Genomic DNA, 24,578 nt, shown 5'->3' on the forward strand with positions numbered 1-24,578 from the left:
TAATATCCTCAAGAGAGCAATTCTTAGCAATGGGAAAGGTCAAAATGAAACAAGAGGTCCCTTAGGCAGTTAGGTTCTGATATATTAAAGACTTTAAAGGTTTAAACCAAGGCTTTTAACTGGGCTTGGAAAGCAAAAGAGCAACCAGGGCAGGCTTTATCAGAGAAACATAATACTGTTATTGAAAATCACTTTACAGCATAGCTGTTGTATTTTGTGTCTATGAAGGTTTCAGGTTACTCTTCAAGGTCCTTGAAAGACATTCTTTTAATATCCATGTAGAAAGTAGAATATGTTGCAGTAGTCTAGACAGGATGCAATTAAGGCATGGATGACCATTGCCAACCCATGACTTTTCAGGATCAGAATCAACCCTGAGTGCTCACTGGAAGGCCAGATCCTGAAGCTCCTGAAGCTGAGGCTCCAATACTTTGGCCATCTCATGAGAAGAGAAGACTCCCTGGAAGAAACTCTGATGTCGGGAAAGTGTGAAGGCAAGAGGAGAAGGGGACGTCAGAGGATGAGATGGTTGGACAGTGTCACTGAAGCTACCAACATGAATTTGACCCAACTCCGGGAGGCAGTGGAAGACAGGAGGGCCTGGCGTGCTCTGGTCCATGGGGTCACGAAGAGTCGGACATGACTTAACGACTAAACAACAAAACCACAAGAGCATCCTAAATCAAGACTATGCCCTGACGTATGTATGGAACTATAGGTCCATGGTTTTCATGGTGGACCGAAGATCCTGGATCACTTGTGACTAAGCAACCTGACTCCCTGTGAATTCTGAAGTCCTCCAGAACAATGAATTCATGTTAAACCAAAGCAGACTGCCTTGGCTAGGTTGTGAAAAAGGGAAGAGTTGGTGGTACATGAGCAGAATCCTTCCACTGTCCTGTCCTGTACATTTCACTTGTTTGGTTTTCTCCAGTTTGGAATACTTCAGTTACTTGTGCACTGCTTTTCCCTCTGTCACTGGGGATGATAGGAGCCTAACAGCTTCTAGACAGCTCCATCCCCCACCGCTCAACTCTGCTTCACAGGCTGCTCTCATTTCATACTGTTTTCTTGTCTCCACTTGGAACGTGCCTCGTTCCTCTTATTTGCTTCTGAGGCTTCACTGAAGCTTGCAACCCCTCCCATATTATCTTCTAAATTAATTAATTGACTATTTCCCTCTTTTTGCTCATTAATGGAGGCAGTAAAGCAGGCCTTTGGCAGCTCTTGCCTCTGCTGCACCTCACTGATTCCTCTCCAAAGCAGGGAGCAATGCAACGGTGGTTGCAACACAGCTCTTCAGTCAATGTTTAGACCCTCTCAATATGCATATATATGACCCAATTAGAATTAATATCTTAGGTAAGTCTTCACAGCACATAGTGGCACACATTCTCTACAAACGCTGCTTTATCAGAGCCTGGGAACTTCACCAACGTGCTAATTTTGCAATTTTGTTTTCATTTTTCTACTGATTGGCTAGTTCATCTAGCATGATAAATTTCTTGCGAGCCCAGGAAGCTTCTGCTCATAGCTGTTATCTACTATATGCTTGCAGATTTCTTTTTTAATATTAGTTTCCATTACTTAACTGAAGTCAAGTGAACCATATGTGACTAGCAAAGAGAGGTCCTTTGAACAACAATAAAGTTCCTTTGATACGTGAAATTAGGGCTGCCACCTTTCCTATTCTTCTTCCCTTCACTTGTTTAGATGAGAGGGATTTTAAATGGCACATTATGCCTTGTTAATTTGAAAGTTCATTAAAATTGTTGCCCTGCCTAGCTTTGAGACTAATGCCGTGGGTTGGAGAGAACATATGTGTTGTTAAAAAAAATTAGATGATTAATATTAGTAAGGTCACACTGCATATTTCACAAGGAAAGGTAGCCACCTACATTGCTACCATTTAGTTAAATGAACCCAAGCCCTCTGCATTTAAAATTACAGACTTAGATTCCCCATAACCTCACGTTATCCAATGATGTTGAGGAAATCTTAAAACATGTTTTCAGTATCATACAAACACTGTTACTATGCATTCATCACATCATTAAACAGCCATATTTCTAGGAATTTACATTTGAATTAAAAATTGCTGAGTTTTGCAGTGTAAGCCACATAAAGGATTTTCTTAAAAAAATTTACATTTTAAATATGTGAGGGAGAGAAAGGCATCAATTCGGTGTAATCTTATGCATACCCTGAACTGTCTCCCCAAACCAGGCTAATCCCTACCATGTACTGGACTTCAACTTAAAAATCTAACGATTTCTATGATCAATGATCATGGCCAATGGTCAGAAAATCAGTGTTCTATCCAAAAATATCTAAAAGGCATAAAACTGACAATGTCTAATTTAGATGGTTGTTGTGGGTTTTCCAGTCTGTTTGACCATGTTCTTAAGGTTTTTCTTCCTAATGTTTCACCGGTCTCTGTGGCCAGCATCTTCAGAGGACAGGAGTCAAAACTCTGTCCTGACTCCTGTCCTCTGAAGATGCCGGCCACAGAGACTGGTGAAATGTTAGGAAGAAAACTTTAAGAACACGGCCAAACAGCCCAGAAAACCCACAACAACCATCAGATCCCGGCCATGAAAGCCTTCGAGAATACATCTACAGTGGACTCTCGACTTACAGACGGCTCGACTTACAGACTTTTCGAGTTACAGACTTCTCTGGCCGCAAAATTTAGATTCGACTTGCAGCCGGAGAATCGACTTACAGACCAGAAAAAAACCAAAATGGAACAAAAATAGAATAAAAACTGCCAGTTATGGGATTAATCGGTTTTCAATGCATTGTAGGTCAATGGAGATTCGACCTACAGACTTTTCGACTTGCAGCCACCGTTCCAATACGGATTAATTCCGTAAGTAGAGGGTCCACTGTAATTTAGATGTTAATCCACATGGCCAACTTGGTATTTTCCTAGGAAGTAAAACGATGAAAGCAGGAAGTCATTAAGCCACTGCTGAATATTTATATATAGAAAATATATCTTGTTCAATAGATCTCTGAGCTGTTTTGCTTTGAAGGTTAAGCCATGCCCTCAAGCTAGTACAGAAGTTCAGCGCTTCTAGGGAATGAATCTGCCTGCCTATTTAAAAGTAAACTGTAGGGCCGCCAGAAGCAAAAAAATTGTATTTTTAGCTGGGATGCTAGTAGGGTCACTGCTCATGCTGCATTCACCCACAAAACCAGTTTTTCATGCAATAGGCTGTATGCACTTGATGTCATCATAAGGGCAACATCTTGTCAGGATGCATTTGGAAAGATGGATTGTTTAAGATAGAATGAGAAGAGAAAAAGTGGTAATACCGAAATGTCCAATAAAGGAAGACATGTGGGGCCCATCCTACAGACCGATTTAATGTGACCAAGATGAAGAGACTTATTTACCAACCTCCCCACTGCCACTGAAGATGTATTCTCATTTTCCTCTAGAGAGCTAGGCCAGGTTTTTTCAAAACAACACTGGTATGTTTTATAAAATCTTGTTGATACTGATGTGACAGTGCAGCCCTTCTCTTTGTGTTTGTGCACATGCTTTTTAATGGAGTAAAATCACATGCAGCTTTCAGTTCTGAGTACTGAAATGAAACGAAATCGAGTGATCTAATCTAAACGTACATTTAAACCATACCTTTATGTGCCTGCATGTGGATTCATGCAGAGCGGACATGGTCCCCAAAAGATGTGATGCTCCAGAATTTAGTCCAGCACAAGCAGGTCAACACGCAGGCAGGTATGCTTTAATCCAGCACCGACTTTGTGACATTATTACGATCTACTGTATTATACAGTAAGTATCTGTTAATTATTTTTTTTCCCACAGCACTTCCTAAGAAGTATCCAATAAAAGAGATTTAAAATGCTTTAGAAAACAATATAAACCTATTTAAATAGCCAATTCTAAAACCAGTTTTAAAGATCAAAAGCCTTTTGGACCAATATCATCCAGCCACCCGCTGGAACCTCAAGAGGAATGGAACAGCCTGAATTCCCCCTGGGAGGGGGTTTCTCAGCTGAGGTGTTGCTACAAAGAAAATCCCCTCTTGGATAACCACCAGCCTAGCCTCTCGTAGCAGAGGGACAACACACAGTGGCTTCTCTGGAGGTCTCCAAATTCCAGCCCTTGCTTTCAGCTGCCACCCGTCTACTCAAGCAATCTCTGAGGCAGATTGTTTTGCTTCTCTCATCTCTAGTTCCTTGCTCATCATTTAGCGGTGTCCCCTGGCTGCTGACCAAAGGCTGCTTCCTGAGCAGAATGCAGGCTTACCCGGAGCAGGTCAGTGGCCTCTGGCTCTTTGGCTCTGACAATGTTTCAAGCCTGACCTGGTGACCTGGTCCCTGGCAGGCAACAAGGGAAGGGAAGAGGCAGCTGAAGGATGCTTTCTATATTCATCCAGCTGTGGGAATTACCTGATTCTGTTCTTGCACGTCACTGTATCATCCTGAACAGACAATGTCTCATCTGATTTTACAAGTTAAGCAGGTTTAACCTTGGTTAACACTTAGATGAAAGATCATCAGAGTATACCAGGAACTTAATTGAAAGTCTGAAGAGTAGCTGTCCATCAGAGCTGAAGGTGCTGAGCTAAATGGACCAGTCATCTGACTCAGTACAAGACAGCTTATCTTCCAATGAAGTAACCCAAAGAGGAATATGTGCACCACTAACATGCAAAAGTTTTATTGTCAGCAGAGGATGGAGAGTGCTGTTCATAAACAGTTGATGAATCAAGGTCAAGTAAGTCATAAAGATACATGTTACATTTATTGTTGGTCTTAATTATAAACAATGAGTTTGGTACAATATTATTTTCTGAAAATACATCTTTCACCTCCCTTGTGCTAGCTTTTTAATCACACTCAAACCTTTCCTGCCAGATGAATCAGGCACACACCAAACACAGTAACTGTGTGATTCTGTTTACAAGCTTGTAACACAGGATTTCCTCTGCAGAGAAAGACCTACATGTACTTAGACCTTTGTAAATGTTCTATTTTCTGGGAACAGTTTTGTACATCTGGATGGTCTTGTTCAATCTCACTCATTTTGGAGGGCTGTTCACAGACTCCTTGATGGCCACAAAGTTTTGTAATTACCTCTGTGAGACTGGGGTGGGGATGTCGGGTCTGTTTTCCCCACCACAGCAGCCACCTATGTTAAATGTAGACAATCTCTTACAAAAACACACAGGGAATTATCTGTCTGCTCAAACTTCTGCCATGGGCAGGATTTGGGGAGCAAGCTATTTTGGATGTGCCACTGAGCATATACTCTGTACTAGAGCTTCACAGAGTTACTTTTTGTACTACAACTCCCAGACTGCTATGGCCAGCATGGCCAATGGGGGTTCTGGGAACTGTAGTCAAAAAAGTAATTTTCCCATACTCTGTTCTATATCACCAATAGAAGTGGACAGCCCTATTCCCATTCTTATGGTTGGTAGCTTGCTATAGAACATAGATGCAAAGCCATTGATCTCTACAACTAAATCTTTAATCTTAATTTTGTAGAGAGGTAGCTGTGTTCCTAATTACCCAAGACAGCTGACAGCTAGCTGATCTAACACAAAGCCACCCAATACTATGGTGGATCCAAATATTTATCCAGCCTAGGAAACTTGGAAATGACTTAGGACTACTCTGGCATTGCCCTAACTTTGGATTGTGTAGTAGTTGTGCATTATACCTGAGAGGTTTGGATTTGGCATATTTCAGCTCTTCTCCAGCTACTCTCTCCTCCTCCTCTTTTTTGACTGAAATCAGGCAGCAAAAGGGGATTGCACTGACACAAGGGCAGCCGTGCTGGCACAAGAAGATTCTGCTTATTCCAAACCCTCTACAGTAAGCACACCTGTGAGTCAGGACTCCACTGACTGCCTGTTTCAGCAACTGCAAAAAACATCTTCAGATACAAGTAGATTATATCCAAAAAGCTCATGTGGAAATGAATTTGTAACATCTCAATAAATTGTTTCACATTTATTATGCAGAGACTTTCAATCAGTGACTATTAACTTTTACTTAGATTAAGTTAACTTAAATTATACCTAAGAATCTATTTTACACTGGCTCAGACCATTAGACCATCTACAGTCCAATACTGTCATCTCTCCAAGGTTTTTAGATAGAATTCTCTCTCTGTCCCTATCTGACGATCCTTGGTATTGCCCAGTGGTTTCCCAAGTACTAATCACACCTGATTAGCTTTGGCAGTCAGATGAAGTTTCAAGGTGGTTTGATGGCTATTCACAAGAGAATCTGGAGGGGGGGTCACATTTTTTTGAAATATTTGAAATGCCTTTTTGTTGTTGGTGTGCCTGAAGCTACAAAGAATATTTAAAAATTGTACTTGTTTAACAATACTTAAAACTGATAAAATGTGACACTTCTCACAGAAGGCTGGAAGAGGATGAAGCAAGCATCAAACTGTGCATAAACCGCACTGACTAGCTCTTGCTTTGGATACCCAAAAGCCTCTCCTTGTCTTGAGTGTAAATAAATGAACGGGGTGGTGGTGGTGGTGAAGACAGCTATCAGCTGTTGGTCCCAGGGTGCAATCTGGTTGCCCTGGTTTTGCCATTAACTGTTGAATGATAACTCCAAAGTAAGTTCTGAAAGCAGGAGGAATGTCAAGAGTGACAAATATGTAATGTCTGGACAGTGACAAGCTGAAGGATAGTGTAACCAGAGTTCTTTATGAACCGAATCTGAATTTCGGGAGAATCAGATAAGACAAGGCATCTCCAAGGGATGGGTTGAAAGAGCGCTGAGAACCCCAAGATTCTTTCTCTTCTTCGATAGGTCTCATCTGAATGGCAGCCATAGTTCTTTGGTGACGTTTCGCACAGTCACTTTTTTGCACAATAAGCACGCATTTGACTTTCGTTCATCACATGTTCCCTCAACTCACACTTCCAACGCAGCAGCATCATAACCTCTCAACGCTTAAATCACAGTATTTGTAACTGGCAAAAAAGAAGAAAAAATGGTACGCTTCCCCCAGATAGTCCACGCGTTGCAATTTTGACTGCTGCGTGGAGTATGACTGTAAGAGTGTCAGAGGCATGCGGTAGATTTCTTAAACACATAATTAATGGTGTGCGACAAAATTCTTTCCACCTCCTCCACACCCCCATGCCATTTTGAAAGGCTTCTGAACTGTACATATTTTAAAACAATTATTTGGAAGATACACACTCCCTCAGTGTGTGATTTTACCATCTGATCACAAAGCATGGGGGGGGGGGGGAGAAGGTCAAGAACCAACAAACAAATCCTGCCTACATCCTCTGCTCCTGTGACAACAGCTTGCTATTCTGTGAATGCCTCTTGGGTTTATTTCTCATGTAACTCTATCCTTCCCCCCCCCCAAAAAAATCTTTGGAGAACTTGCACACACCCCTCTTCCCACATAGGAGAAAGCCTATAGCCAGGTTATTTTATATTCTAGGGCAGAGGTTCCCAACCCACAGTCCACAACCCGGCAGGGGTCCACGGCCTAGGCAAGACCAGGCCATGGACACAGATCTCCTGCCCCCCATGAGTGCCCCCACGAGCGCACTTCACCCCCTCTGTCCCCTGCAAGTGCCACTGCATGCATGTGTGTAAGCACGCTCCACCCCACTGTGAGCACGCCACATAACCACGAGCCTGCCACAATCCCCCACGTGAGCGTGCCATGCCCCCCAAATGATCCGTGGCTGGGAAAAGTTTGGGGACCACTGTTCTAGGGGACAGAGATAGCAATACAGCTGTTCCCTGCATCAAAGCCACTGTATGTCTCTCAAGGCTGGATTTCCCTCCATTACATCTGGACTTGATGCAACAGACATGATACTATAGAAACAGAGTGCATGATCCTTGCTGAAGCTAAGCAGTTCTGGGCATAGCCAATATGTGGATGGGAGATTGTATGGAAACCACACAAATGCCACACTGAGTTCCATGATGGAAAGAAGAGGGGGAATAGAATGGCACTTAAAGAGATAAAGAAATTGGCATTTACGGGGGCGGGGGCTCTCCAGGGTAAAAAACAATGTTTAAACAGATCTGGAAGACACAGTGGCTGAAATCCTGTTAGGGTCTGCCTGTGCAGAGGAATTGTATCAGTAGCAGTCATACGGGTTAGCGGCCTCTTTTTGTAATTTGGGGGCATATAGGACTTTGTTCAATTATGTGCAATCTATGTGCACCCCCAATTTGCAAAAAGAAAACTTTAATCAGCAGCCGTTTGCTGCTGCTAACATCATTCCTGTTGTGCAGGCAAAAGAGTGCAAAAGGATTTTAACCACAAGACTTCCAATACAGACAGAACGCAGGCTGTGTTCTTACACGGCTGTAAAAAGCCTAATTTCACTTGAATTTTTTTTTCACATTGATATGGATGTTATTAATTCAGGAGAAAATTCATAAGAAAAACTATGCACAAATTGCAGCCAATATTTACACTTATATAAAGAGGTTACATCCACATTAGAAGCCAACTTGCTACAATCTAACAATTTAAAGCCCCAGAGACAGTTTTTCTTTTTAAGAGAATAGTATGTCTTTGTATCTTAACAAGAAGTTACCATGTTTCTGTACTTTTTGCCACCAACAAGCTTCTTATCTGGCCTGTGAAGTGTTCTCACTAGAGATGAAAACCATTTGCTTTTTCAGACAACTCCCAGTGATGGTGCTGTCTGGAAGATTATGTGAGATGTAATCCAAAAACCCAAATATTTCCTATTTCTGGTTCTTGTACATTGGGGTAGACAACATATGACCTTTGGGCTGCAACCAACTCCTCCTACTATCCCAGAATTTTGTTTTTAAAAATCATTAAAAGCAATATGTTCACTTAACACATAACCTTTCTGCCCTCTAAAGGTTATGCTGTGTAATTCTGCCATGTTTTAAGGGGTCCCCAACACCCCCAGGGCTTCCCATATCACCTGCCCCTATACAGTGGTACCTCGCAAGACGATTACCCCACAAAACGATGAATCTGCATGACGACAAGGTTTTGCGATCGGCATTGCACTTCGCAAAACAGTGTTTCCTATGGGCGATTTTTGCTATATGATGTTTCGGTCCGTGCTTCGCAAGATGGTTGTTTTTTCGGGACCAATGCTTCGCAAGACAAGGATTTTTACAGCTGATTTTGCTCTGCAAAATGGCTTCCGTATGGGCAATTTTTGCAAAACGACGACTATTTTCCCCATTGGAATGCATTAAACGGATTTCAATGCATTCCAATGGGGAAACACTTTTCGCAAGACAATGTTTTCGCTAAACAGCAATTTCAATGGAACAGATTAACATCGTCTTGCGGGGCACCACTGTATTTTTAAATTCTTTATATTTTTCGCCACTAGAGGGTGCAGGGTTTTTTCCTTAAATTAGAACACATTCTTAAAAAAGTCAAGCCAACAAGAACCCACTGTCGCAACCTTTACAGTACAGAACCCACTGCATCAAAAAAAATTTCAAAAACAATTTTAGAAATCACCTGTGGAAAAAGGGCCTATTTGGCATGCCCCTATCCCTTTAGCCTCACTCCCCTGTGAGTGCAACCCTCAGGCTGTTTCCAAATGGGAAAAATAGCCCTTGACCCCAGTGACGCTGCCCACCGCTGTTATATGAGTGGGTCCAGGCTATCCTAGGGAGAATGCAGATCAATGCATACACTTTACTACCAAAAATAAAAATAAAAAATAGCACAGCCTTCTGTCTCCATCAAACCTTCATTTTGTTAGACGTTAATGGTTCTTAAATGTCAGCAAATCAGGAGCAAAAGCTCCTGAATAAGACCTATTTAACAAAGAAAGTATGTTGTGCCCTTAATACATGCTACTGGCAGCCTAGCAACTCACCCCCACTTCTAATTTGAGAATTAGAATGTGAGAACATTAAACATGATCTCGGATCTCGTCAATCTCACGTTGCTTGCAATTCATTTCTAAGGAGGCAGCACTTTTCTGGTCAGTTAGCTCTGGCCTCTTTTTAATACAAAAGGATTCACCTGGCAGATACATTTCTCCTCAGATCTGAATATTCAAGGTAACCAGCCAAAAGGATGCTGAAAACTCAGCAGTGAATTGAACGGTGTAACAAATAGCATGCAGCGACAGAAAGACATTTGCCAGATGTGTCCTTCAGCCGAACTGAACGGCTAAGAACCTTGCCATTGCCAATGTTGGGATTAGAAGTGTGATAAAATTATACCCTGGGGTGTGTCAGATGAAACATCATGCCCCTGAAGTAATTCAGTACTCAAGTGATGACATGAGTGATGTATGTAACTTCAAAAGCTCTTTAAAATCTTTCAGAACAAAAAGCCCTTTGGAAATGACAGATGTTAAGATTACTGATTGCTGCGCCCCTAGCTTTTATTTTCAGCTGGAGATGTTTGGAGGGGGAGGTCTCTCTTCAGTGGGGAGGAAATGAAATGAATACAACTTCCTGCTCTCTAACAACCTATCAATATCTGATATTAAACCACGTGATGTGGTTGATGGGTATCAAGATTAGCTTTGGGGATGCTCTGGGTCCAAATCCAAGAAGCAGGACACAGAGGCACCCTGAGAGGGAGACCGGAGCTTTAGCTAACAATTATTCAGGATTTGCTCTCCTTTAAGTTCCCGAATCCTCTATCAAATGTGACACTTCGTCTCTCATCAGTGCTGCCTACTTCAGTTATTTATATGTGACCTTTTGGCATGCTATGGTAACCCCTATAAAACATTGGCTCAGCCTAAAGGGGTGGGACTAAGAAAAGAGCAGGGATATGAGTAAGAGATTTGAAACTCGGAAAGAGAAGGAGAGCTGTACAAACGTCCTGGGGGGGGGGGAGATGTTGCTCCTATCCTGGTAGGACGTAAGTGCTCTGACAGACTGACTGTTAATGCACTGAGCTGAGGTTCAGCCAATCAAGGTATTTCAGCCTCCTCTATCTCCCAGAGCTGTTCTGAGGATAACCTGACCTATAGAATGAGGTGCACTATTCATGATCTCCTTTGAGAAAATATGGGATAGAAATATAAATAAAAATGACAAACACTGACCAAAGGACAAATATAACATTTTCATCATGAAAGAAACCTCCCTTAATCATTTTTACTGAAAAACGGCACCTGTGTGTGTTTAGCTAAATGATATACCTTCTGAAGATCATGTGCATATCTTTTCATTGCAAACAGCTCAAATACATTTATTTTATATATACCACAAAATCAGAATGAAGTTGGAAAACGGAAGAGAGCTTCTGTTTTTCTTTTACCTGACAGTGTTTTTGTGTTGTTGTTTTTTTACATGTAGCTTTGAAACGCACAGTAGGCTTATGTGCAATAAAGTTCTTTGCATGTTCCTTCTGAGTTAAATTTAACTTACTCTGCCCTGGAAATGAGATGAATAATTGCAGCTTCATCACAGGCTACAGTCATAGCACAGTTAGGAGTAAAATTCCAGTGACTCAGTGAGACATAGATACAGACCCATAAGATTGAATGTTCAGGTATGAATCTGATAAATAAAGCATGCTTAGGTACCATTTATTCCAACAGGGAAAGTACTCTTTGTTTAACAGTAGCCTATTGAAACTCAAAGTGCTTAACTGTGTGTGGATAGTAAAGTGTGCATACAGAAGAAATGAAGCAGCTGTGCAGATATACAGACAGCCAAGAGATAACAATAACATTCACTTTGAGGGAGCAGAAATGTTCCATCCCTATACAGCTTTCATAAACAGGGCCCCTAGAGTGAAGATATACTTCTTTCATGAATCTCTTTGTGTTCCACATTAATATCTTAGGTCTTTCTTAAAGCAAGGATGAGCTGTCCTCTGCCTTCAGGTGGCTTACAGTCTACACAGAGCAGGCACAAAGAGAGAAAGAACACTCAGTTATTGGAGTGCATTGCACGGATATTTGGAGTGACGGAGGACACCAATATCCTCATCCTATGAGACGCAGGATCAGCAGAAGAATATCTGACACCAGGCAATGGCTGACTGTCTGCACCCCTAACAAAGAGCTGATCTGGTACACTGTACTGGACCAGTACCACAGACGGTTCTGAACCATCTGGACCTGATGTGGAGACAGGGTCCATGAAAGGACATGGCCTTCTCAACAGGGTTGTACAACTCTGTTAGACGTGACATCAAAGTGTGTGGAGAAGACACAAAGGGAGAATGTAACAGGAGCAGTGAATTCTACTACTAAATCCTACATTGCTTCTAGCCACAACAAAGCCAGGTATGTGTATCAGTGCAAACCTACTACGGTCACCATTAAAAGGGTCCAAAACCTAAGAATGTAAGGAACTGGGAGGGCACAACCTATGTAACAGCACTAAGCTCTGCCTAGATGAGGGAACTTCAAATTGATCAACCTATGGGGCCAGTGGAAGATGTTCTAGGCCACAAGGAGACATACAACAGAACCGCTGGGTGCAGTTCTGGTAAGAGCAACATCAGAAGCATTGTTTAATACTGCATTCTGTTGCTGCTAAATCACTCCCCACCAATTTTGCTCTCCTCACAAAGTTCTGCCCCATCATATCTTGACCAATCTTTACTACCACCTCAACTCATCTTGTTCAGCTATCAGCAGACCAAAAAAAAAAAAAAAAAAAGCCTGGAAGACCTCCCACCCCAATGTCTTGTCCTAAGGAGGCTTCTGTTTTCCCCTCTGAAATGGCAAGCAAGGAAGACTGGTAGTGCTAGCAAATGTTCATTAAAAAGACCCAAAGGATAAGGGCATATACTTGTCTAGCATCTATCTACTACACAATTACCAACAATCATAAAAACCAGGCCAAAACTTAGAATTCCAAGTAGCTACTTTCATTCTGGGTATGGTATTGTTTATCCTTTCATCCTTTGTAAGGCAACTGTGGATCTTAGCCGAATCTGTTTCTTTCCCTCCTTTTATCTTGGTTTGCAAAAGCCCTGGGCTTCAGTGCCTGAAGTATAGTTTTTCTGGTGAAGTCTCTCTAATCCGACTGATTGCTGTCTTCTTCTGGAAGCAAACTACTGAATTCATTTTGCCACAAACCCTGGGCTTCTCCAGGGAGCCTCCTTAGCTTTAACACAGAATGCCTGTCTGATTCCTACTGTTACTGAGGTGGAGGACTGGCTACACCATAGCCTTTTCTGATACAGTACTTTCTTTTCCTGAGCAGCCAGACATTGTCTTGCATGCTATCTTCCTCTTCAGGAATGCTCCAACAGTATTATGGGACCAATGTTTGCTTTTGAGGGAGTACATAAATTCTTTCAACATAAAACCGCAAAAACATTGTCACCTGGTCACACCATTGTTGAGTGAGAACTTTCTCTAGGTGACCATGAAAGGAAATCACTGTAATCAGAAGTGTTCTTTTCTTCTCTCAAGATGCTGATGAGCATCAAGTGACTAATGTAAAAATGTTTGGACAAGCAGGCTGGTTTGTGTGCTGATAGTGTTGGTGGACCTTCTTGGAAAGTTGCCTTGAAGCAGCACAGGAACAAAAGTGGATCCTACATGCCTATCAGGTGCTTCATCCCTATCAGGAAATTAGTAACTCTGACAATTACTATCTGTCAGTAAATTACATCAAAATGGTAGCATTGTTCTAGATGAGTTAGAATGTTGTGCAGAATATATAAAAAGGTCAAAAAACATGCAGTCTTAGTTGGAAGACTGATAGATGATTTCTTGACATGAATATTTCCAGTCATAACATGAAAACGTTCTGTGTGTTTACTTAATTTCTTTAAATATTGAATTAGATTATATTATTACTTGACTGAAAAACAAATGAAATTTGGCAGGCAGTCAAAGCTATTTTTTAAACTCAAATTTACTGCGAAAAATAATGCAATATTTACCTCCAAGTGGCTATAGGACTGCAGAAAACTGCAGTCAGGATGCACTAAAATGACAAGCTCCATGTATTGGGACTATAACCCCTATCCTGTCAAGTCAGTAGGAACTGTGTTGCATGAGGGTAGTTAAGAGCTGTAGTTCAACAGTTCTGGAGGGTGTCAGGATAAGGGAGGCAGGTTTGAAATGTAGCATAAAATTGGTTTTGAGGTCAAGAAAAAGTTGTATCTGGGCTAAGGAGAAAATCCTGTGATCTGTGCAGAGAGACAAATACAGAGAGGCATGATCTCACCTACTTAACTCTTGTTTATGTTACACAAAAACAAAGGATGTGATCCAGCAAAAGGTGCACACCTTTGAAATACTGTTGATTTCATCTGCATACTGGAAACCAACCACATGACCATTTCTTCTAAGAACAACAGAATTCTGAACATGCTTAATATAATCTGGATTGTAGCCAACACTTACAATCCCTCAGTTACAAACCATTTTATCTCAAATGCTTTATTCATTCAGTCAATCAGTCATTTAAATATTTTAACCCATCTTTCTCCTTAAAAAGGAGCCAAGGCTGCTTACATCATTAAAAGCCTATATTTAAAAGCTAAAAACAGTAAGCATATAAATATTGAAAAAGTTAAACAAATATTATATTAAAAACAGTAAATAAAATCGATACTAAAAACATTTAAAAGCTACAAGGCACAACAGTCCATTTGAAAATCTATCATGGATGAAGTGCCATTCATTTGAATCAGATTTACTCCCAAATAAGGCACATGGGATTGGGGCATAATTCCAAGAGGCAGTTGGCCACATTTTCTCCTTCTGAACAGAAAGAACAGAATGTTTCATTATAATATTACACTACTATGAACATTAAATAAGACACCTTTTATAATATCTTAAAATTGCTTGATGCTTACTTTGTCTTCAAGAGACCCCAGTCCAATTTAACTGATTTATGTTGCCCAGAGGGAGGAGAGATAACAGGATTTAGAAGATTCTCATGCTACTGAAATCTATCCTTTAATTGCTCCGTGGGAACCTTTTTGCAGATCACTGGTTAGCCCAAATCAGCCAACTTTTTGACCTTACGATTGCTCAAATCCTAATGTTGTCCAATTGATTGGGGGGGAAAAGAGGTCTAACATGAGCGTACATGCATAGTTGGCTGGACTAGCATTATCTGGGAGCTGCGAGCAAAAAAGGTACCTTTTCCCATCAGACTTTACAATGCCTCCCACAGGTGTAAACCACCTTGGGTTCTTTTTAAGGAGAAAAGTAAGTGTTTGTGTGTGAGAGAGAGAGACAGAGAGAGAGAGAGAGAGATTTTAAATAAATAAATAAATAAATAAATAAATAAATAAATAAATAAATAAATAAATAAATAAATAAATAAATAAATAAATAAATAAATAAATAAATAAATGAATGAATGAATGAATGAATGAATGAATGAATGAATGAATGAATAAATAAATAAATAAATAAATAAATAAATAAATAAATAAATAAATAAATAAATAAATAAATACATCTGTTGTGAATGTTTGAGGCTGGCCATATCACCTTACCCAGCAAGATATCCTACTGAATTCAGTGACAATACCTCCGCAGTTTCCAGTCCTACGCCTGCCGTATTACACAGCAGTCCTGTGCCTGCTGACTAAAAGGAAGCCCTGCTGAGTTCAGTGGCATTTGCTCCCCAAATACATGTGTAAACTGTGAAGTGTGGGCACTGCAAAGGATTGCAGCCTAAGTATATTTATGAGTGGATCGGTCACCTCAGGATGTTCTCGAATGTGGTGAGTGATCTAAGCAGAACTGGGGGCCATTTTTCCAGACTTTACTGGCAGCCCAAACACACATATACAGTATATGGGCCACAGGTGCCTACAGCCTGTAGCCCACCTGTTCTTGAACACAAGAGGATTCTAGATACTATTTTTCTATGCATTTTCCTCCATCTGTATAAGTACTTCCAGAGCAGATACTATACTATCAGCAAAAGAGTCTAATTTACATGCATGGAAAAATGCTGTAGCCCCACCTCATTATTACATGGGCTTAAGATTCTGAAGGGGGAGGATCCCGCTATCCATGCACACTCTCTCCAAGAGCTAATATTCTGTTTTTTAAAATATCCTGATTCATGGGACAGTGTCCATAGATAGCAGACCTCTCAGTCTTCAGACTCATTCCCTTGTATGTACAACAGGGTGTAAAAATGGGGATGGAAAGGGTGGGGCTACACTGCTCCCTTCTTCACATGGAGAATATACCAGATTATATAACAGCTGGATACGTTTCTTGTCAAAGACTGACAGATTCATATTCCTTGTTGTTCTCAAAAGAATATGCTAAACCCAAACCTAACCAAATGGGGAAAAATTATTAGCATATCTGAGGGTTTGTCAAATGGTACATTAGAATGTATTTTTCTCACAGCTGTTAAGACTTCAGTCTCCAGGCTGATGATATGTAATAGCTGGTAGTCATGAATTACGAACTCCACAATAACTTCAATTAATAATAATAATAATAATAATAATAATAATAATAATAATAATAATAATAATAATAATAATAATAATAATAATAATAATTATTATTATTATTATTATTATTATTATTATTATTATTATTATTATTATTATTATTATTATTATACAAATGTTTCAACTTTAGCTTGGCTTCTAACTAGACGCTCCAATCACATTTTTACTATGCTTGGAAACAGAAGGAAGCTTGTAGGTCCAGATATTACCAATCTATACATCTATTCTTCAAGCTCAACTTCATAATGAACAAACTGAGAGCCACTTTTTGATAGATGGACTTTCCGCAAGTAGTATGCCATCCAATTCTGAGTAGACCTACTCAATTTGACATGCCAACAGGACACAACATTTCACAGTGCAATCTCATAAACATCTTATACATACATAGGGAAGCTCCACTGAGTCAGTATTGCAGACATAGCTGTGTGAACTCCCCTAAAATTAATGATAAGCAGTCCGTGCAAACTTTGAAAGCTGATTTCTTGCTACTATAATTCAAAACCACAGGCCAGCTGTTTCTTCCTTCGGTATATAGAGTATAATAGTACTTAGGTGCATAATACTGCAGTGCATTTAAAAGAACTTCACATATATTCTCCCATAATCCTTACAGCACTCCTGGTTAAGGTGAATTAGTATTATAACTTTCCATTTGAGAGACAGTGATTTGCCTAAGGCAAAGATAGCAAATGTGTGGAGCTTCACATGTTACTGGACTGAAATTCTTAAGACGTTTGGCCACTGTTAGTAAGATCTTCGTGTGTTTTCGTCCAACAGCATGTGGAAAGCCACACATTTTCCATCTCTATCCTAATAGGAGTCTCAGGGAAGAGACATCTCAGAGAAGAGGGTCTCCTAGTCAGTGTCATAACATTTCTACCAGCCTGCTTACCCACCAGGTTGCTCTTCTTGACACCAAGCCACTCCTATGGAATGCACAAAGAATAAGAGCTCCAATCTAACCAAAGCATATTCTCACTTTTAAGAAAACAGGCAACTGTCGGTAAGAGGGCTATGTGTTATTCGGGGACCTAGGCATACTGTTGATTATTAGAATACAAAGATAGTGTGCATGTTCAGGGTAGAGAGGGCTAATTTGCTGTCAATGGCAATGCAGAAATTGCCCAGCAACAGGCCCTGTATTCTTCTACAATCTGTGTGATCAAAAATTCAGAGTTATCACAAACTTTTCCAACAGCCATTATTAAGGAAAAAAGCTTTACCAGTCATGCAGTGCTACTGAATACAGACTCCCCTTGCCTACAGAACTGCTAGGGCATTTGCCCTAAAGATGTTCAGGGAAAGAGCTAAAGGATCGTCATAACATTTTTTAAAGAACTTAAATTATTTGTCCCCCTTTACAGATTGCTGCCTTGTTGTGGCGAAGGGGCTTGAGTAATTCAGAGAAGCTATGGACTATGCCGTGTGGGGACACCCAAGATGAACAGGTCATAGTGGAGAGTTATGACTAAACACGATCCATCTGGAGCAGGAACTGGCAAGCCACTCCAGTATATTTGCAAGAAAACTCCACAGACAGAAACAAAAGGCTAAAAGATATGATGGTAGAAGATGAGCCCCTCAGGTTGGAAGGCATCCAACATGCTACTGAGGAAGAGCAGAGGACAAGGACAAGTAGCTCCAGAACTAATGAAGTGGTTGGGCCAAATCTGAAAGGACGCTCAGCTGTGGACGCGCCTGGAAGTGAAAGGAAAGTCCGATGCTGCAAAGAAAAATGCTGCATAGGAACCTGGAATGTAAGATCTATGAACCTTGGTAAGCTGGATGATGATGATGATGATGATGATGATGATGATGATGATGATGATGATGATGATGATGATGATGATGATGATGATGATGATGATGATGATAATAATAATAATAATAATAATAATAATAATAATAATAATAATAATAATAATAATAATAATAATAATAATAATTTATTGTCACTGTAAGTATATATACAGTATACCCATACAACGAAATTCACAGACACCCAGAGACCAGACACATGCACACACATAAAATTCCCCAAACACTCCCCACCCACTAAAAGTCCCCCACTAAAAATACAAACATCTACACCGCAGGCCAAGTAACACAGTCCAACTAATTATTCACTACTGGTGGTCTTTAAGCTCATTATTAATTGCAATTATAGCTCTGGGATAAAAACTATTTAGAAAACGTGTGGTCCGAGTCTTAATTGTTCTATATCTTCTGCCAGACGGTAACAGTTCAAAAAAGTTATAAGCAGGATGGGAAGAGTCTCTCAGGATGCTGTGTGACTTCCTCAGACAGCGGGATGTGAAGATGTCATCCAGGGTTGGTAGTTGGAGCCCGATGATATTCTGGGCAATTTTAATGGTTCTCTGTAGAGCTTTTTTGTCTGCTACAGAGCTACTCCCAAACCATGCCAGAATGCCATAGGTTAGGACACTCTCAATGGTGCTACGATAGTATGAAAGAAGTAAATGCTGAGATAAATTTAACTTGCTGAGCATTCTCAGGAAATACAGCCTCTTCTGTGCCTTCTACATTAGCATGTTGGCATTTATAGTCCATGAGAGGTCCTCTGAGATGTAAGTACCCAGAAATTTAAAACTACCAACTCTCTCCACTTCCTCACCGTTTATGTACAGTGGTAAATGTACATTTCTCTTCCTTCTAAAATCAATTATGAATTCTTTAGTTTTTTTTATGTTAAGTGTGAGATGATTTTCTTTACACCAAAGTATCAACCTTTGTACTTCCTTTCTATAAGCAGACTCATTGTTCTTATTTATGAGCCCCACCACTGTCGTATCATCCGCAAATTTAATAATTGCATTGGTGTTATACAGTGGGGTGCAATCATGTGTGTACGGGGAATAGAGGAAGGGACGCACGCAGCCCTGGGGAGCTCCTGTACTTAGTACCAGGGTAGAAGAATGGTGGGATCCCATCCTTACTGACTGTGGCCTATCTGTCAGAAAATCCTTTATCCACATGCAGATCTCCTGAGGTAATCCCAGGTTGATCATTTTAAAAAACAACCTATTTGGTAGAATGGTATTAAAAGCAGAGCTATAATCCACAAACAACAGCCTTGCGTAAGTTTCCTGTTGTTCTAAGTGGCTCAATACAGTATGGAGTACAATGGACACAGCATCATCAGTAGATCTATTTCTCCTGTATGCAAATTGCCATGGGTCCAAAGAAGGTGGAAGACTAGCCTTAGTGTAATCCAGCACCAATCTCTCAAAACATTTCATAATAACAGATGTTAAAGCTACTGGTCTATAATCATTGAGAGATACCACAGCTGACTGCTTGGGGACTGGCACTATAATAGATGTCTTCAGGCAAGTGGGGACAGAACACTGCAACAAGGATAGATTGAAAATATCCGTAAAAACTCCAGCTCATTCTGCAGCGTAGCCCCTAACAACTCGTCCCGTGATTCCATCTGGTCCAGCTGCCTTTCGAATGTTAATATTCTGGAATTTCACCATCTGCTTTTTCCAATTACAGCCCAACTGCCCAAAACACAACTTCTCTCTTCAGTTAGATTCTTACATCTCATTCCAGTTCTCTCCAGGTTCCTCCTCCTTTGGGCTCTCCTGGATTGGCTGGTCAACTGCGTCACCTCAGCCAATCACCTTTTCCCCCCTGCTACCACGCAGATTGACCAAGGTTCTGTCACAACCATCAAGTCACCTCCAATTTATGAGTGAGTGGTCTCCAAAATGTCCTGTCCTGAAGCTGTGCTCAGTTACTGTAAACCCAGGGCTGTGGCATCCTTGATGGAAATCCACCTCATATTTGACCTTCCTCTTTTCCTCCTGCCTTCAACTCTTCTGACCATTATAGTATATTGTTTTTTTCCAGCAAACCTTGCCACCTCGTGATGTGCCCAAGGTATGACAGCCTCAGTTTCATCATGTTTCCTCCAGAGATAAGTCCAGGCTTAATTAGATCTGGGATTTACTTCTTAGTCATTCTGGTAGTACAGGGCATCTGCAAAACCTCTATATAGCACCATATTTCATACAAATCAATTTTCTTCCTGCCAGCTAAATTATTTACCCAATATTAATAAAGGCACCAGTGACAAAAGCAATTGACCCAGGTGACTCTGATCAAAGTCTATTCACTATATGTACATAAATGGCAACTGCTTTAAAATCCTGTTATCAAGGACCAGGACCAGCACATGGCATCCAAGAGCAGCTGCTAAGTTCCAGCAAGGACCACTGACACTGATGTCAGGTGGCTGGATCTGGAAGCCAACGTTCACAATTTCCAAAACAGCCAGAGGTGGAGAAATAAGTCCCTTTTTTTGTCCTATACTTACAGGCAAATATAAAAGAATGTAAAACTTTTCTCCTTGCTTTGCAAGAGGGTAAGGTATTTTCTGGTACTTTTGGTGTCATTTCTGTGTCCGTGAATTATGGCCACAATCCTGTTGGTTATATACACTAATATAAGTGCAATGAGGTAAGTCACAGCAATAAAGGGCTGCTTTTTAACCATCCACCTTTTATATTCCTCATCACAGACCAAGTCATACAACTAGAACACAATGAGGAATACAAGGAGAATCTTGGTAAGTAGCAGCCATCTGCTGCTGCAGTTTACGCCATTACCAGTCTAACCAAGCAGTAGAATTCTTGCAAGCGTTTTCAGTGGAAACTGCAAAACTTTATTTAATTTGGGAAAAGTGAGCAAAACTACAATGATTACTACCTTTTGTGGGCCTGTTTGCTTTATTAATAGACATTTTGGATGGGCTTCTGTGTTCTTCTTTAAACATCAGCCAATCCTTCTGTGCTTACTATGTGTGTATGAGACTTCTGATTCTGGAGCTTCATTTCAAATTGGAATAATCTGTGGTTCAAACTAATCTATCATTCACTCATGCTCTAGAGGGCTCACCTTATCTAATTCGAACAGGGATCTTGGGGCAGGGGAAGGAAGGCATATGAGTTAATGGCAGTGAAAGCTGAAGCGATTCCGAAATGATGGCACAAAATCACTCTTATACATGGTCAAAGGAATCCCTTACTCTTTAATACTACTGCATATGTTCTGTTTCAAGTATCCTGGCACTATGGTAGGTGGCATGATCACCATGTACCATGAAAGTTTAGGGTTGGTGAGTGCTGAAGTGGAACCAGGGCCCACAGGACTGAAGCTCTAGGACTTTCTGAATAGCAGGAATTATGACATCATCTGCCATTTTCCTGTAGGCCTCCTCATTTACTCTGAATATAGCTGCACCCCTCAGGGTCCCTTACTGAGGTTGAGGCAGAAATAGCTTTTCCAAGGAACAATATACACTTGCAAGCTATTTCTGCTGTAATGCCAAGTAACTAAGAATTATTTGGTCTAAATCAGGCAATTAAGAGCAATTAATTTTACAAAAGACCTGCTCCTCACTGATTGAAATGGACCTCTGGCTTTTCCAGATTCTCCTTAGAGGGGGCTGGCTATGGCAACAGTCATGATGTGCACCTGCATCAACAACTTTACTATTATATCACTGCAGTTGTGAAATTAAGTTCCTTCCCTCCTTAGGTGTAAACTGGAAGCCATTTCCTATCCTCTGACTCAAAAGTCAAGAAAGATAAGACAACTGACAACTACATCCAGAATCTGACATGAAACTAGAGTGAGAAGGCGTATATAAAACAGGTTGTCAGCTCAACTGATGGAAATAATCTGCATTTACACCTATGAGGAAACTCTGCTTCTGAAATCCACTGCCCACATGTACACCTGGATTCTCTGGTCCTGTATTGCCCTCCAAAACAAGGCATGTCTACATACATTGTATTTTTCTCACTTGGCACAACATAATGCCACTTGGAGTGTTAGGATGTAAAAGCTATGCTGGTCTAGTACGTCAGTGTTAGGATTCTGAAAACATGTTTCTTTCTTTCCTCGAAGCTTATTGCAGACCTGCAGCAGATGGCTTGGGGACCACATCAGTCTACAGATCATCACTCTGGGAAGTACCAGCACAGGAAATGTTGTGGTGATTCCTGATTGCATGATTACATGCTGCATGCAATGGGCGCGCATTCTGCTCATGCTCAGGAACAGGCTCTTCCTCTAGCAATTTTTAAAGAAAAAAATTCTGCTGCTAAGCAGAGAGAGAGAAAAAAGAGGGCAAAATATTACAAATTAAACAGTGTGGGGAGAGCACGAAGATTTTAAAACACATAGATCCTGTAAACTAATTCATGGCCTTGGCACTATTAATCCCACATTGTAAACCAGGCCTTCTCTACAGGGCTTCCTTGAGAGATCTAGAAAAGGCTGCAGCCCACCAGTCACACTACTACATGGACACAGCCAGTCACAAAATGGCAGCAGATGGTTGAATTTGGCATTATCAGCTGGCAATTACTAATATAATTTAATACCGATATCTGATACACCATTGGGAGCTGCTAAATTGTTTGCTACAGTCATTTCCTCATCACAGTGACTTCCATAATTCAGTTTCCACAAGATAGTTTCATACTGATATCTTATCCCTATTTGAAAATGGTTGAATTCTTTGCCACCAAACTCTTTTTATACCAGCCAGTTTCATAATCCAGATTTCCTCAAGTTACTTGCATAGTTATCCTGACAACATTTTGTAAAGGGGTGGGAGAGAAAGAGAGGAGGAAAGGGGGGTTACTAACAAATGTTATGTCCGAAAAATAGTGCCTTTCAGAACACTTCACAAGGCCGTGAATAGTTTTAATAATAACTACTGCAGATCAAAAATTTTGGGGTAAACAATATGTAAGCAATTGAGCATAACAAGAATGGTCTCAATGGGATAAATAACCCAAGTATAGTATTTCCTCTTTATTTCCAATGAAATTTTCCTCCTTTAAGTGGTGGGGTCACTTCAGATTTTTCTAAAATCTTCTGGTTTTAAGGTAGTGATGACTGGGCCTTCTCCCCTGCATGCTCTTCCATCTCCCTGGCAACCAGCCACATTCGCTCTCCTTCTATCTCAGTCCCGCTCCCCCAAACACATGTCTGGCCTCTCCCACAGAAGAGAAACTGGGCACATGCAGAAAAGAGCTTATAAAGTCTGTAAGATAAAAAGGGGTTGGAAATCATATTTTCAATTCTTCTAAAATAAATATATACATAAGCACCTTGTACTGCTACCAGGGCACAGCACATACCATACCTTCTACTATCCTAGCACAATAATCTGTTTTTTCTAAAGCCACAGTACAAGCAGAAGTCAGCCAGACAATCTACCCATAAATGAAATTTATGAGAAAACAAATTCCTATGTCAAACTTTTGTACAGAATAAACCATTTTATCTCACAATAAGAAAGAAAGAAAGAAAGAAAGAAAGAAAGAAAGAAAGAAAGAAAGAAAGAAAGAAAGAAAGAAAGAAAGAAAGAAAGAAAGAAAGAAAGAAAGAAAGAAAGAAACTGCAGTTGCACTCAAACCCTGCTGATGAACTTCCAACAGGAACTGAATATACATTATGTGAACACAGTGCTGGATGAGACAGATCTTCAGCCTCATCTACTAAGCTTCTTCTGATGACCTTCCTACACTGTTAAATTTCAAACTAATCCATGGCTGTTTTCTGAAATAAGCTATATAATCTTATTGTTGTTACCACCGAAACAGTACAACTCAATACATTACTTGTAAAAATGTTTTATGCCCTCTGCACCCCAAAAAATATATGTCTTATACGCTGTTATTGTTACTGTAACATGTTCCTTCCAGGATGTGCAAATGTCTGTCTAGTCCAGCACTCTATTCCCACAAGTGCCCAATCAAAATACAGTACCAATAAAAGTGAGCAAACCACATGAGCTCAACAGCAGCACCTCTAAGATGTTTGCCAGCAACTCCTATTCAGGGCATCAATTTCATACACTAACTCTGAGGTCCAATGTTTCAAGATATTTCACATTCATCATGACTGGCAAACCTTTCCTGAGCGCTCCCTAAATTGTTATCTTTTTTCTTGTGTTATTATGAGCCATCAAGTTGCTTCCAAACCTCATAAGGGTTTTCAAGGTGTGTGAGATGTTCGAGAAAGGATTCATTACTCTGTCTACTACACAACGCTGCCTACATAATTTACTGTAGCTGACTTCCGGTCATAATGCCTCAATGCAATT

General features: G+C 40.5%; 1 protein-coding gene across 6 annotated transcripts in view; it reads right to left on the minus strand.

Moving 5' to 3' along the window:
• SLC8A3 (solute carrier family 8 member A3) overlaps positions 1 to 24,578 on the minus strand; it is a 208,661-nt gene that overhangs the window by 180,163 nt on the left and 3,920 nt on the right. The gene's annotated exons all lie outside the window — the stretch shown is intronic.

The sequence above is a fragment of the Pogona vitticeps genome, chromosome 1 (assembly GCF_051106095.1).
Source record: "Pogona vitticeps strain Pit_001003342236 chromosome 1, PviZW2.1, whole genome shotgun sequence".
In the NCBI taxonomy this organism is placed as follows: Eukaryota; Metazoa; Chordata; class Lepidosauria; order Squamata; family Agamidae; genus Pogona; species Pogona vitticeps.